Below are 13,557 nucleotides of genomic sequence, written 5' to 3'. Positions count from 1 at the left end.
CCCATATTAAAATATCATTAATTTCCTCTATTAAGGACTTCAATAAAAGGATGTCAAAGGAGCAATTCAGTAAGACTCAACTTGTGTTAATTTGAGATATACATAACAGAGGTAAAAATAAAATGGCTGCACAGAATTAGCAGAAAAGAAAACTGGAAAATATGGTAGAACGGGAGTAAGATTTGAATCATTTCAAAGATGAATCAAAAAAGTAACTCAAAGAAAAAGGAAAAATGACAAAGGCTTCTACCGACTGAAAACCTTATACCTTGACGTCTTCAATTATGCTACATGATGAAAGTGGAAAGCTTTATTTTCCTAATTTAACAAATACTCCCTGCAGCAAACCAGAGGTGACAACATGCCATTTGTTTCTCAAAGTAAGAAGCCAGCCAGACATTAAGAAAAACTAGAATTGGGGCAGCCTGGGTGGTTCAGTGGTTTGGTGTCACCTTCGGCCCAGGGCATGATCCTAGAGACCCTGGATTGAGTCCCATATCGGGCTCCCTGCATGGAGCCTGCTTCTCCCTCTATCCGTGTCTCTGCCTCTCTCTCTCTCTCTCTCTCTGTCTCTCATAATAAATAAAAAATCATTAAAAAAAAGAAAAAAAGAAAAACTAGAATTGGGAAGACTTTTGCCTTTTCTGAGCTAGTTTTTTGTGTTTTGATATTGTTATAGCAAAGCTCCTACTGTGAGGTGAAATGCAGAATGCTTTAATCTGTTACCTAAGATTTGTTTTAATTACACATTGTAAAATGCAAACAGAAATGGTTGTTATGAAGGAAGTGTATACCCACAGATCCCTGGAGAGAGAAGGCCCAGCACACTCTGCAAGTCCACATAGGGAATATCATGGTCTGTGGGGAGGCAAAGGGAAAGGGGAAAATGTGGGTAAGAACCTTACTATTGTTTCTGAGGGAAGGAACAAGGGAGGAGGGTTCAGCAGGTATAGGATTTGTTAGTTTGAATAATTTCAGCAGTCTGTGGGAGATAATGGGCTAGTTGTCTGATATCTGGCCCTGGGGTTGTTAGGGCAAAGTAAAAGTCACCTTGAATTTGAGAGTCCATTAGAAGAAGTGGTTGGATGTGTGGGCTCTAAATTGATAGTTTCCATTCGAAATACATGGTAGCAGCTTGCTAGGAATCTCTAGGAATTAGCTGTCCCTGGGAGAGGTAGTCCTTCAGGGTTAGGCAAGGCTCTAGATGGCAAAGCATCAAAATAAAGAAGCTAAAAAAAATAAAAATAAAAATAAAAATAAAAATAAAAATAAAAAATAAAATAAAGAAGCTAGACTGCATGATTATTGCACAGAAATATGTCATACTTCATAACTGAGTCTGAAAAATATCCAGCCACAATTCATATTCAAAATATAGAAAACTGAAAAACTTTAATGTTCTTTCTCATCAATATATAAAAGCCATCATTTAATTTTCATGCAAATGTACTTTGTCTACTACCATTTGGAATATTTCATGTTTATGTGTAAATTTTGCAAAACTTGAGGTGCCTGGGTGGCTCAGTTGGCTAAGCATTTGCCTTTGGCTCAAGTCATGATCTCATGGTCCTGGGATCAAGCCCTCTCCATAGGGCTTCTCTATTCAGCCAGGAGCCTGCTTCTCTCTTTTCCTCTGCACCCTGCTCCACTTGTACTCTCTCTCTCTCTCAAATAAATAAAGAAAATCTTTTTTTTCTTAAGATTTTATTTATTTATTCATGAGAGACGCAGAGAGAGGCAGAGACAGGAGAAGCAGTCTCCATGCAAGAAGCCTGATATGGGACTCGATCCTGGAACTCCAGGATCATGCCCCGAGTTGAAGGCAGATGCTCAATCACTGAGCCATCCAGGTGTCCCTAAATCTTTAAAAATAAATAAATAAATTTTGCAAAACTTTTTATTTCTGCTTTTATTATCTCATTTGTTACATTGACAGATTTGTGTAAGTTGTATGACATATAGCTAAATGCAGATTGTTTTAAAATTAACCATCTACCTTTTTAAAAAAATATTGTATGAACAGCAAATGACATTTTTTCATATTATATTATTTAACTTTGGCTAAAAAAATAAATAGCTCAAAAACCTAGTACAGGTAAAAATATATTATGACTTTTTATTTAAATAAAGCATATTTCCAGATCTTTAAAGTGACCAATCAAATATGGCTTAGCGATAACTGTTAGTCTCTCAGAATTTATACAATCCCCCATACAAATCAGGTATATCTAGGCATAATGGATCAGTAACCTTTGTTGGGTCCTCCTCCTTCTAGACCTTTTACTTCAGAATGCCTTAGGACTCAGTTTGGGGGCCTTTACTGTTTCTATGAATATCCATTCTTTTAATACTTTTGGCTAGACTCATGACTTTAAATCCCATCTATATGCTTTTAACTCCCAATTTTATTTCTCAAGCCCAGACATCTTTCCCAACTCCAAACTCATACATTCAACTTTCTTCTTGACTACTTCATTTTTGAATGTCTGATAAATATCTCAAGCTTAACATGTCTAAAATGGAACTCCTTATTGCCTCCCCCAATCCCTGTCCTACATCACCACCAAATCTTCTCCAATATGCTTCTTTAATCAGTGTATGTCCATACTTCCACTAGTCAGAATGAATAGGACCTTCTTGACTCCTCTCTTTCTCTTGTATCCCACGTCCACTCCATAAGCAAATTCTTCTGGACAATCCTGTTCTGCTTTCACAGCTCATTTTTTTTCTGGTGCAAGTTTGGGAGCCTGAAGTTTATTTTAAATCTTACAGAGTTAAATGTTGTCATAGTCTGCATTCATAGTCTCTTTGATAATATAATTTCCTCAGAAATTTAGGATGCTCTTGATCTATTTCTCTGCTGAAATTCCTCATTGATTTTTGTATTCCCTTTTACATTTGATCCTTTAATATAGTAATCATAATTATTTTAAAGATTCTGATTGTTGCAACATCTGTGTCATCTTAGTCTATTCCTGTTTATTGTTTTATCTCCTTTCAGTAGGTTGTTTTTTCTTGCTTTTTAAAAGTCTTGTAATTATTTTTATTGACTGCTAGACATTATGTGCAGGACAGTAGAGACTAAGGTAAATAGTATTCATTCCTGGATAGAGGAATACCTCTTCTTCTGTTAGACCTTTAGTGGGGGCTTGAATCAATATAGCCAAAAGTTGAACTGGGTTTGGGTGTATTTTTTGCTTTTGTTGCCTTCAGTGTACCAAAGGCCTCAAGTTTTCTAACAGTTGAGCTACTACTCCTTTGTGCCTTGGATGGGAGATGAAGTGCTAAAGGGTTTCTCTCATTGGTTTTGCTCCACTTTCAGCTTTCAATCTCTACTCATACTCTTGCCCCTCCCCCAATAGTAGAATGTTGTTGCAAGAGAGATTCTCTGTTGTCCAGTTCCAACCTCATTCTCTGGCAGGCCTTATACAGCTGAGTGTTGGAAGTTGACCTTTCTCAGTATGTCTACACATTCTGGCCATGGCAACCAAACTCTGCCTTATATCTGGGGCTGGTCTTGTGCAGGAGTTTCTTGTCTCTCCTCCAATGGCAGCAGAACTTTGGTAAGATTCAAGATCCAAAATTTTTTTGCCTCTCCTCCAAAAGTAGGTGAATTTTGCTCCTGTTCCTTCCTTAGATGCATTGAGTTTTTGCCTATAACCTGTAGGCATGAGGATTTGCTGCCCCTTCTCCCAGCGATTTAAATATTTTGCTTGATAGGAGAGAAGAAAACAGGGAGGCAAGTAAGGCCTTGTGCTCATTTCCTAACAATCACGTATTATTTCTTCATACCTGCATTAGTGATGTGGCTCTCTCAAATCTCCTCTGCCACCACTCTTTTTGTGAATACCTTGGAGAGGCTTGTGGGAAAACTTGAAGATGAATGCCATCTCCCTTTGTTTTTGGGTTATCCCAAACTGATGTTATCTCAGACTGATGCATCAGCCCACAAGTGTCTGTAACATTTTTTAAAAATTTTGGCTATTCTTTTTCTTATCCATTTGCATGGTGGCAGCCAGTTTTTCCCCTATCCTGCTATAGATAAAAAGATTCATGTGTTCCATCTTTCTTTGAAAGAGTTTGTGGCCTCATTGGAAGATTACTCAGTTGCCTTGTGATCTCAACTCTCTGAACCTCAAGGAAAGTTATGCCTTTGAGATAAACTACTCTTTTTCTTTTCAGATTTTAGTTTTAGTGTGATAATCTTTACAATTTTGTACATCCTAAGTAGAAGCTAAATTATTGTGTTCTTCATTTTTAAGTTATAGAAATTCATTCCAGATAATTTAAGCAGAAAATCTTGGCATATTGGCATATTGATACTGGGGAACCAGTAAAATCTGCAGATAAGGTAAAGAAGCAAGCACACATTAGACAAGAACTAGAGTAATTCCTAGTGTCCAGATAATAAGGACTAGTTAGTTATCTAGTCAAATTACGTTAACTGGAAGGAATGAATTCCAACCCTCCTAGATTCCAACTATTCTCTACATTCAAAGTCTTGGAGAATTTTTACTTGATCAGTTTAGCCTTCATGTTTATCTTTTGGTTTTAAGAAGATACCATGTTTATACCAATGGGAGACAGAAATGCACCAAAATAGGTGTTATGTTACTGGTATAGGATGAATATATTTGCAGCAGGCAAGAAAAACAATTTTCTACTCTGCCTATGAATGTTGCTGATTTACTGATTCCAATCTATTATAATCAAGATTTCATTTATTTGTCCAACAAATATTTATTGGGTATTTGTTATATGGAAGACAATGTTCTTTTGAGAATTATGGACAAATGACCACAAAATAATCTTTTATGAATTAAATGATTCATTTTTGTGATATAGTCTGGTTTTGCTCGTTTCCATGTTCTTGGTTTTATTTTTAATATTTAGATGATAATGAGCATGTAAAATGCTAATCTATTTTGTTTTGGCAGTGAGTTATAAGGAAAGAATAGGCAATAATGTTAGCGAATCTATTTTTACTCACTAAAAATGCAAAGTGATCATGTGGATTATTATTTGATACCTTAAGGAAAAGAGAATAATAGCCTTTGGAAGATAAATGTTACCTCATATTAAAAACACTTTTAAAATTTGTATCATTAGATGAATTTCACTAATTATTCTCTATATCCTGAAAGTGTTATGGAATCTGTTAGTCTTGGCAGTGATTTAAGCCAAAAAGCAAGGTCAGAGGCAGTACAGAAATATATTTGATAGAATTATTTTTTATGAGTCATATTTTCATTCCTTGTACTTCTAAGGAAATTACTCTTCTTGGAATGTGAGAATGAGCCAAAAGTTTTGCAAGCTTAATTTTGTATTATTTGCTTGCCAAATGGAATGGGTTTTCCTAAGGAATTGGCCTGGTGATAAAATGTCATATGTCTGGGATACTTGCATCCACAAGTAGGATAGAATATACCAGTTTCTCTTAGTAAGGCAGTAGGGTGGAACAATGAGGATGGGAGCTTAGGAATCAGAGAGAGCTAGATTTAGAAAAACTTGGACTTAAGTCCCACTTTGGCAATTTCTAGCTTTGTAATATCAGGAAAGTTACTTAATATACTTAAAATTTCAGTTTTTAAATCCATAAGATGGTAGTAATGTGGTCTCTTCATGGGATTTAAGTGAGGATTAAATGAAGTAAATGAAGTACTTAGTATAGTGTATCTTGCTTATTGAAAAGTGAATAAAAAAGAACTGTTATTATAAAAAATAACTATTAATATTAGCTCCCTTATTATAATAATCTCTACCAGGATCATATTTCTCTGGATGATTTAGGTTAAATTATTTACAATTTTTTTCTGGAGATGAACTTGACTAAAGTCCTGTTGTTAAAGTTATTAACAAATTGATGTTATAGTCTCATCCTTAAAATAACTAGACAGGCAAATTATAAGAAAAAAGGTGTCTGTCATTGGGAGTAGCACACAGAAAGCCTTAAACAACATCCTTGATGAAGTGAAGAAGTGGCGTTGCCCTGGATAGGAAGGACCATGTTCCTTCTTCAAATCATACCATTTTTGTATGGGAACTTTGCACAAGTCTGAGGATCACTTTCTTTGCTTGAATCAGATAAGTTTGTAGTCTTTCAAATCCAATCATAAAATCATAGAGTCAAAGTCAGTAGGACAAATATTTGAGAGTTTTTATTTCTTATCTGCCTTGATGGCAATTGATTTTGAATCATTCCTTCCTGAAGGAAAGAGGGATAACATTATGGGTTATAAACTAGATAAACTAAACTTTAATACTTGGACCAAACTTTGACTTCTTATTTGACTCTGGAAAATAGTCCTCAGTTTTCTTTTCTATCTAACTTTGATTACAAGATTGTTTCCTTAAATTTCAGCAGCTGTGGGCAAAAATGGAGGCACAGTAAGTACAACAGTTGGTATTCTTGCCTTCTTGTTCCATCTTTTCTAGTTTTTTTTCTTCATCTTCTCATGAAGTACCTTTAATTGCACTCAGTGTGTTCCTCAGTCACTTCAGGGAGAGAAATGATTTTGGCTGGAGTTGTCTCAGAATTTAGGACATCCAGTTATTCTAGAGCATTTGCCATTTCCCTTCCCCTCTGCTTGAGCTTACAGGAAATCAGATTCTGTTGCCACTTTGGGTAGTGTTTCTCTCTAGTTTGCCAGTATTGCTGATCCCTGCAATAAGTTACTATCCTTAAAATGGGCCCAGCTGAAATTAGGAAAACAAACAAGTAGCAATAAACCCCAAATTAAACAAAAATATTCCCACCCATCTTTGTTCAGGGAGGTCCCAAATATTAATATTTTGTGCCTTTAATGCCTAATTGAGTTTCCAATAAAACAGGTTTATTTATTTTTTATTATTTATTTATTCATGAGAGACACACAGAGAGAGGCAGAGACATAGGCAGAGGGAGAAGCAGGCTCCCTCTGGGGAGCCTGAAGTGGGACTTAATCCCAGGACCCCAGGATCACAACCTGAGCCAAAGGCAGATGCTCAGAGCCACCCAAGTGTCCCCCAATAAATCAGGTTTTAGTTTTTCTTCAGCCCTCACCTTTCCAGGATGTGAACCTGAGAGTTGGACCAGAGGACAACAATGTGAGCAAAAGATATCAAGCTATATTCCAATTCTGGCACAGAAGAATGGTTACTGAATCAAGCTTGTGTGCTTGAGGTTTTTTGTTTGTTTCTTTTATTTTTATGTATTTATTTTTGCCTCAGGATGAATCTTTTTTTTTTTTCCCCAGGAAATTCCTCAGTCTGTCATTCAGATATATTCTTGGCAGATATTAGATTTCCAGAGAAGCCCTAACTGAGCATGGACTACTTGGGCTTAGGTAGGAACCCTAGCTTCATTGCCCTTTATGTAACCTTTTTTACAATATGAAAAGAGGTGTTAGAACATGTAATAATAACTAACAGAGATAGTCTTTTTTTTATGCAGGTAGAGCCTGCAAAATAAGAGAGATGACTCAGATCACATGTTCACTTCTATGTTGACATCTCAGCACCACATACAAACTCTAGAACCATGATCCAGTTCCAGAGAAAAGGAGGGAAGATTTTGCATTGACTGAGATTAAATCTTTACTGCCTGATGGACTAAGAAATTTAAATAAAAGTTAATTTGGATTATAGATAAACATATAGTTAGGCTGAAGGGAGATTCCGGGCATAGGTTGACATGAACACAGTTTCCTTTTCTTTCAACCTTAAAAAAGAATGGAAAAAACAAAACAAAACAAAACAAAACAAAACAAAACAAAAAAACCCAACCCAACCCAACAACAACTAACCTAAACAAAACATAACAATGGAAATGCATAGAAATACACCAAGAGGGGCTAGAGCGTTAGGATTCCAACATACCAATTTGATAGAGACAAAAACATTCAGATCATAGCAAGGAGAAATACGGAAATGCTTAGAAGCTTTGGAAAACTAGGGGATCCCTGGTGGCTCAGTACTTTGGCATGTGCCTTGGGCCCAGGGCGTGATCCTGGGGTTCTAGGATCCAGTCCCGCGTCGGGCTCCCTGCATGGAGCCTGCTTCTCCTGCTGCCTGTGTCTCTGCCTCTCTCTCTCTGTGTCTCTCATGAATAAATAAATAAAAATCTTTAAAAAAAAGAAGCTTTGGAAAACTAAACAATATACACTAAAACAATGGGGAACAGCAAAATTGAATTCAGAGGAAAATGTGTTGCCCTTAATTGTGGAAGCAGAAAGGTGTAAATAAAGAAATTAAGTACTTAATGAATCCAAGTAAAAATAACAACAAAAACAAAACTTTTGAAGAGAGAATAAATATTGATAAAAGCTGAAATTATTAAAATTATTAAAATAAATAAAATAGCAGAAAATAATAAATTCAAAGACTGATTCTTTTAAAATACCAATAAAATAGATCACTACTATGTGATCCTGATAGGGAGAAGAGAGTGAAATAAAAATTAAGCAAGACTAACAATGTGAAAGTAGGAAAGACATTAAAAGAAGTAAAATTTTAAGTTATTAAAAGTTAAATACTAAAGGTGACTCTGAAGCAGTACATTAAAAAAATAAAAACCTAGAAGAAAAGAATAGTTTCTTAGGAAAAATACATTATCACAAACAATACAGAAAAAGTGAAAATTTAAGTAGGCCAATTATTTTTTTTTTAAAAAACCCTAGACCAATTATTATAGAAGAGATGGAAAAAGTGATAAATGGTCTCCCATTGAAAGAGGCAGCAGGCAAATGGATTCACAGCTGAATTTTTAATCTGAATTTTTAATCTAATCAAATATTATTTAAGCTGTGTGGTACTTAGAAAAAGACGGAAAGTTCTCCAGTTCATTTTATGAACTCAGAAGATCTCAAATAGCAAAGCCAAAGAAGGAATACGACAACAACAATAACAAAGTGTGGGCCAATTTCATCTCTAACTATAAAAGCCACATGTTTAAATAATATATTAGAGAGTATAATAGAGGAATGAGTCAAAAGACTAATCCACTATGACAAAACAGGCTTTATTTGAGGAGGGAAAGGCAGTTCAATTCCAGGAAGTCTATCTACATATTGATTACATTAAAAATTAAAGGGGAAAAACCCAACCATCATCAATAGATGGTTAAAAGACATCAGATAAAGGTCAAGCAAGCGATGCCAAGGGAAACTTGGAGCAAAACAGGAACAGAAAGAAATTACTTATGTAATAAAGTAAGCCCAATAACAAATCTTAAATGGCAAAAATTAAATCTTTCACTTAAAATCAGGAGTGAGACAGGCATCAATCACTATGAACACTTGGATTGGTGATTCTAGCAAATGTAAACAAAATAGCAGGTATAAATAACAGGAAAAGAGATAAAGCTCCAGAGGCTGTTGATATGCCTGTTTTCTTAAAAAACCCAAGAGATTCTCATGAAAAAACAAGTAATAATAGAATTTAGTGTGTTGGATTAGTAAAAAATAAATTACGGAAGCAACCAATCTCTATTCAGGCAAAAATCTTATAGAAAAGGAAATGGGAAGAATATTTCATTTGGGAGACAAATGCCAAAAAAATAATTTGGTATGAAAGCTGTAGAACACATATGAAAAAAACTATAAAAATATTCTTGGGAAATGCAAGATAAAATAAAAACAAATGAAATCTATTATGTTGGATGGAATGACTTACTGTTATAAACCTGCTAATTCTCTAAAAGTTAATACTTAAATTTATTGCTGTTCTAATTAGGCTCTTTTTTCTCTTATGTAAAGCTCCAAATATCCACATAGAAAAGTAATTGTGAATGAGGATAATCTTTAACTTGAGGATTATTTGAAAACTTTTCAGAATGACCAAACTAATACTGAAAAAGGCAGTAACAATTTAATAAATACATTTCTGTAAAATAAATGTGAATACTAGCCTCCCATTTCCTTTTCAACAAGTGATGGAGTTAAAGGGTTAAGTCTAGGAGACTGGATAGTTGTGAGACCCACGTTGCTCTTGTCCTGTATGGTGTGGTCAAACTGGTCAAATGGTTGTGCATTAAGAATCACTTACCGTGCTTAATAAGAATATCGATTCCAAGGTCTTACCCAAGAGTTCCTGGAATCAGAGTCTGCAGCAAGTATTTAGAAATCACTGGCCAATTCTATGCTCCAATGATCACTTCTTGTGGCAGAGTCTCTTTTCTGAGCACAGAAACCTGGAAAAGGATATCCAATGTTTCCACTGGGAGGACTGTCATTTAAATCGTCTTTGAGAAACGATGCATTTCCTTTTATCCTTTTAAGAGTGAAAGTTGAAAATAGATTTTAAAAAACAGAAACAAAATAGATTTTCTATTGTAAGGAAAAAATGCAATGTACAACTTGCTTTGCTTGTAGCAGGAGGCAGTAAAAGTATGTGGAGAGTGATGTCATGTACTGGTTTGGGTTTGAAACCCAGCTTTGCCACTTTCTAGCTGTGTTGCCTTTGTTACCTTTGAAATTAATTGTTGTGATTCTCAGTTTCTTTATCTATAAAATGAGGATGAAAATAGTACTTCACATAATAATAGTACCTCAGAAATACTAAGGTTGAAAAGTGATAGCTAAAAGCAAACAGAAATAACACTATTAAATATTCCCAAGAGTAATTTAGGGTGTTAATGTCACCACATGCCTTAGTATGTGGCCAACACATAGTAGGTACTTAATATTCTTTTTTTTTTAAACAGTAATCCACAGTTAGATATACATTTTATTGATTTCAGTACCTATGTGTACTAAACTGGGGGCTTGAACCCATGACCTGAGCCGAAATCAAGAGTCAGATACTTAACTGAGCCACCCAGAAACCCCAGGTACTTCATAATCTTGAATCGAAGTTCAGCATGGTATGGCTTGCACTGTAGTTCTATCAAAAATGTTAACTATTTTCTTTCTCTCTAGCTCTCTTATCAGTGTCATTTAAAAAGTAGTAGTATTTGAATGTCCCTAGGTCACACTGGTTTTGTAAATACAAATAAATTCACCTTAATACTGCTACCTAAATAAGGTTTAATAATCATCTAAGTTTAACCGACCCAAGCTCTCTTATTTATGACAAGAAATCCTCAGCTGCCTTTCCCAGGTGCTCAGGAACAATTCCATTTATGCTCTGCTGCTCTGGCTCCTAGTCAAGTTATCTTGACCATGTATTGGATGTCAATGCCCTTTATGAGAATATATCTCCAGTACCCTTCCTTATTAGTGGCAAGGTTGCATGAAGGTCTATGGCAGAATGGGTGAGAGAAGACCCCCTCCCCTAGCTCTGTGTCACTACAGTCCAAAGTAGTATTTTTTATACTTGGAATCCTGCAAAGTCATTTATGAAAATAATTCCTCAGTTTCTGGCCCTAGCTTCTTTCCCTAATGGGTTCAAAAGCATTTGATGTCTCTGGGAGAGGAGGGAATGCAGGCATCACACTATCCCTTCATTCTTTTTGACAGTTCCTCAAGGCCACTGGCACAAAATATCCCCTTCCTTCTTCATTCAGAAACATACCCTCCAAGAAGTTCAAGTTATATCAACAGATGGCCAGCGATGTCACTGGTAACCAGGTTCTAAATCCCAGTTTGGTCTCCGGTAAGCCACCTGAGACCATATCCTTCCTTCTTATGTCCCTGTCAATCAGAGAGAAAATACTAATTCAAAAGGCATCTTGTCTATTCCAATTCTGTTCTTTTCTTGTCTCCTTTGAAAGTGAAACAGCTGTATGTGGAGAGAAGAATCACACATTTCTGAGGCTGAGGCCATCCTGGCCCTGAGTCACACATGCCTGGCCTCACTAGGGATCCAAGCACCTAGTTCTTCAGCAACAAGGAGCTCTGGGGATTTCTGTTTTGCTGGTACTGATGTGTGAACATTTACAATAACAGTTAACACAATAACAATGGCACGGCGTAGGGTAACAATTTAGTTTTACACTTATTCTTTTCAAAAAGCTTCCTTAACATGGTATGAGAGTTATTAATGCCTTGTTACTTTAAATTCTGGTAAAGTATATGAGGACTTATGGCATTAAGCCCATTTAAAAATTCTTACTCCTTTCTGGGAAGAATAGTGCACAGTGTAATATAGAATCATAGTTTAAGTGTAGTATAAAGCACAATGTAGAGTCTATGATGATCTAAAAATGACTTTAAAAAGGTACTGGATTAACAAAAAGATAACAAAAAGTTCCTCCTCACCTTCACGTGACCCTAACCATGCATTTTTTTTTTTTTAAATGATGTTTCCAGGTTAATTCTGAGTGAAATACAGCCTCCTCTTTCTGATCCCTATTCCTAACCTCAGGAGTCCACCTTAGAAATTTAAATGTCCCTTTCTCCACCATGAAACCTAGTTTTCACAAAGGAAGGATTAATAAACTTACATTCAAGGGCCAATCATGGATATGGTAAGGCTTAGTGTATGTTTCCTGGAGCATTCTAAGTGGAAAGGCACTAGTCAAAAACTCCAGATTGCAGTGCTTGTTCTGCTACTCATCATCCATGAGATGGTGAACTCAGCACAACAAACTTTCTGAGCTCAGTCTATTTTAAAAATAGCGATGATATCACCGATTTTACAGGAGTTTTTAGAGTAAACGAAGGAATAAAACTGGAAACACTCTCAGTGTAGTGTTTGGTCCATCGTATGTGCTCAATTCATGTTAAAAAATCATGTTAACTAAAAAAAAAAAAGGACAAAGCTTTCATTCAGAGTGAATGGCTCTGAACTGTGGAATTTATTTGGGGGGGGGGGAGTTATTTGGAGAGTTTTTCTTTGCCCCCTTGAATTATATATATATTTTTTCCCTTGAATTATATTTTAAAGGTAGTTGTCAACTGTGTTTTTTTTTTTTCTTCCCATAAGGAAAACTGTACACTTGTCTCCATCCTCACCATGCTCTGAAAATGAACCTGCTTGCTCGAGCCTGGTTGTGAACGGGTCAGAGGCCACAAAAGCGCTCTCAACAGAAGTCTACGGGATGTCATGGCAGGAGCTTCGCTCTCCAGCTCTATGAAAGTGCATTTCACATAAAGGTATGATTTCCTCCCCACTCCCAAGACACTTCTCCTTAAAATGCTCAACAATGAACCTGACACGTTTCTGCATTTCTTTAATAATCTCGTATAGAGCCGTGAGAAGGGTCTCCTAGATGTGCGTTTTCCAAGGCAGGACGGGACATTCGTGGAGCTCCAACTCTGGGATCCTTATTTCCCCCCGAACCTCCAAAGAGCACCTGCGGGACGCGGAGGTGGGGTGGGGGCGGGGGGTGGCTACTGGATTTTATTTGCTAACTTTCCGGCTGGGCTCGGATGCCGCTGAGTTCTTCGCTCCACAAAGCAGCTTGGGTGAAAGAGATGCCCTTGGAGGACTCGGACGGCGCCCAGGGTCGGTGCGCCCAGGACGCGGCGCCGCGGGGCCCCGCTGCGGAGCGGGAGCGGACGCCGCCCAGGCGGGGCGCGCCCGTCGCTAGGTCCTCTGTTCGCCGCGTTCGGAAGGAGCCCCGAGCCGAACCAAGGCAAACCCGGAGGGGGGCGCCCGGAAAAGCCAGGCCCCGCGCTGGGGCCGCAGCCCGCGGCG

The 13,557-nt window shown here is 36.9% G+C and overlaps 1 protein-coding gene across 1 annotated transcript in view; it reads left to right on the top strand.

Moving 5' to 3' along the window:
• The first annotated feature begins 3,432 nt into the window (after positions 1 to 3,432).
• The window catches only part of TTLL7 (tubulin tyrosine ligase like 7), a 153,951-nt gene continuing 143,826 nt past the window's right edge, over positions 3,433 to 13,557 (top strand). The window contains exons 1-2 of the mRNA XM_077905203.1: positions 3,433 to 3,563; positions 12,844 to 13,013. The gene's annotated coding sequence lies outside the window, so the exon portion shown is untranslated. The remainder of the gene's footprint in view (positions 3,564 to 12,843; positions 13,014 to 13,557) is intronic.

The sequence above is a fragment of the Canis aureus genome, chromosome 8 (genome assembly GCF_053574225.1).
Source record: "Canis aureus isolate CA01 chromosome 8, VMU_Caureus_v.1.0, whole genome shotgun sequence".
Lineage (NCBI taxonomy): Eukaryota > Metazoa > Chordata > Mammalia > Carnivora > Canidae > Canis > Canis aureus.
The sequence above is the reverse complement of the archived record's forward strand: the minus strand, read 5'-3'. Positions and strand labels throughout refer to the sequence as shown.